This window comes from Mesocricetus auratus, unplaced genomic scaffold (genome assembly GCF_017639785.1).
Source record: "Mesocricetus auratus isolate SY011 unplaced genomic scaffold, BCM_Maur_2.0 Super-Scaffold_100676, whole genome shotgun sequence".
In the NCBI taxonomy this organism is placed as follows: Eukaryota; Metazoa; Chordata; class Mammalia; order Rodentia; family Cricetidae; genus Mesocricetus; species Mesocricetus auratus.
This window is the reverse complement of record NW_024429266.1, coordinates 131080618-131083533: the sequence shown is the minus strand read 5'-3', so window position 1 is coordinate 131083533 and position 2916 is coordinate 131080618. Positions and strand designations below refer to the sequence as shown.

At 37.2% G+C, this 2916-nt stretch overlaps 1 pseudogene; it reads left to right on the top strand.

Annotated features, from left to right (window-relative positions):
• On the top strand, positions 1 to 2077 carry LOC110342017 (annotated as a pseudogene).
• The last annotated feature ends 839 nt before the right edge of the window (positions 2078 to 2916 follow it).

Sequence of the window (2916 nt, the reverse complement as noted above, 5' to 3'; positions counted from 1 at the left end):
ATGGACATAGAAAGTCAGATGTGTCCTTATATAATTGCAGATGGTAATTTTACTCCAAAATTCTCAAAAACTATCAAAGAAATGTTAGATTTAAACTGCATGAGAAATTAATGGAAACAATGGGAATCTGAAATATATCCCATTCATCACGTATGCATGTATCCTGTACATTCTTCTTTGCAGCTCATTAACTTTATGAAAATAGAATTCATTCTAAGCCACAAAGTAAATCTTTGTAAGAAGAAATTACATTAACTAATTCTTGGTGACTGTCAAGTAGCCTCTTAAATTATTATTGATTTATTGAAGAAGTTGGGGAGATAAACAATTTCTTCATTCAAAGGAAAATGATAGCCCAACATCCTAACATCTTTGGGAGGCAGCTATGTGATGCTGAGAAATAGTCTATGACTGTTAATCACTACATTAAAAAAACCCTGAAGGACCTCAGGTAAAAGACCGAATTCAGAGAGATCTCAAGTAAGTGTCTAACAATGAGCCTCAAAGTCTAAGTAAAGTCGAAGTCAAGTGAAACCCAAAGCAGGCTATTACAAGAAGCAGTAAATATCTTAGTGGAAATTAATGAAATTGATATTACAATAACAATACACAAAATTATTCACAAATTTAGTTCTTTGAATAAACATATAGACTGCAGCAAGAGAAGCTGACCTACATTAATGAAATTCGGGAAAGAAGTGGGAGCTTGCAACAGATTCACATGAAATCTAGATAATCACTGGAAGAGTGCTTTGAAAACTTATACCCTAATAAAACTGGAAAACGTAGAAGTGGGTATGTGTTTAGACATATGTGGCATAACAATATTAAGTAAGAAGGAAATCCAAAACTTCTACAGATTCATAGCAAGCAACACCATTGAAATGGAAATAAAATGTCTGTGAAAAAATTCAAGCTCATGACTGGATAGATCCTCTGCCAAGATTTGACAGATCTTTAATGAAGAGCTGACACTGATGCTCCTGGAACTGTTGTAGAAAGGGTAGGAATGAAAGAATACCACCTTATTTATTCTATGCAACCAGCATTACCTAGATGATAAAATAAACACATAAGTGGGAAATGACTGGCAGAGAGAGAGAGAGAGAGAGAGAGAGAGAGAGAGAGAGAGAGAGAGAGAGCACACAAATGTCCATATTAACATAAGCCTGCCCTCAATACTTGAAATCCAAACCCAAGAACACATTAAGAGGAGTGTACACTATAACCAAGTTGGTTTCCATTCATCGATAAAACGTTGGTGTAAAAACAAAAATGAAACAGTGACTCTAATTCAGCACAAAGTGCTTAAGAAACAGAAATCCTATTATCATTTTGAACAATGAAGACAACTCATTTAAAGTTATGATAAACTTCTTGAAGTACCAGAGGAATAAAGATCATCCCAAAATAAACAAAATAATATAGGGTACACTTGGTGGCATTTGAATCCCTGCCTGTGGCATCTGTTTGAAAATAGCAAATTACTTGACTTCCCTTTTCAGTACTGAGAAAACAAAGTCAATTCTTCAATTTCTTTCAAAATTGGAGCACATTATCATGGATACATATGTTCTCAGCTGCACAATAAACTGACAATTAACCAGACCATCTTCATTCAAAACATGTAACAATAAACCAAACAGTGCACAGGAGGAAAATGGCAACACAGTGCCCTAAGTGACAGGGAGATGGAAGTGTTTGCTGAGGTAGAAGAAGGATATGGTGAGGTTGTGGAGAAAAACTCTGTAACAACCCAGCATATCATCTGGTAGGGAGCCTGTACATTAGGTTTAGTCTTGAAGACTATATGCAGAAGGGTGTGAATGAGTTGAATAACCCATGGTTTAATGGGCAGCATATCCATACAGAGCTGTCACTACAGACTGCAGGGAAGACTTCTGCCACCAGTGCAAAATGGGAGAGGGCAAAAGAGAGTTTTTGCAACTTCATGCATCTAAAGTCAATCTGGAGAGAGCTGCTACAGAGGCTGAATGGATGCCTGTGCAACAAGCCTACATCCAGGTCCCCATCCATGCGCTGCATTATTCATCCAGAGACCATGGGCATCAAATAGGTTGAGGTGGTGGAGGACAAGAATGTAACAGATCTAGGAGATGGTTAACCAAGCCATATTTTACTATGTTTCTGCCACTGACTATGGACTGAGGGCTAGGGAACCTTCATAGGACCAAACTATGTACTATGAATGTGGGTGATAGTTCTGTGGCTTTGGCAGTCTGTGGCAACATTGGCAGAAGGACCAGAATTTATACCTAGTACATTATATGTTCTTATACTTAAAAGACTGCAGCAGAAATCACTTAGACCTGAAAATATGTACAGGAAAATGTAGGATATAGAACAGCAGCTTTTCCATATAATATTAACAAACTTATTAAGAAAGAAATCAGGGGTGATATTTCCTTCAAACCAGTTTGAAATTACATAAAATACCTGGAAATCAGGAAAAGCAAGGAAGTTAAAGACCCCTGCAAAGAAATCATTTTGACATTGAAAAATGAAATTGAAGGAGATTTAGACTGGAAAGACCACCTACTCTCATAGGTAGTAACAGTGACAGGGTCTGTGGTGCTAAACTGACATATGAATACCAACCACATAAATACCCAAGAGACATGATTTACAAAATTGGAAAAGCAATGCTGAAACTTATTATCTCACTAACATCAACTGAGTGTGTGTGTTGTAATGCTCAGCATTGCAATCTCTTAAGCATCTCTTGCTCTGAATTGCATCAGAAGGGTACAGTCCTGTTTGTCCATCTCTTTTTCCATCACTGGAAGAAAAGGACACATTGAGTTTAACCTTTGCTCAGTTGTAGAGGTCCTGCTCCATGGTAGGCAGGTATTGTATGAGTCTGTTTTTAAGCAGCACATCAGGACAGGATCAAAA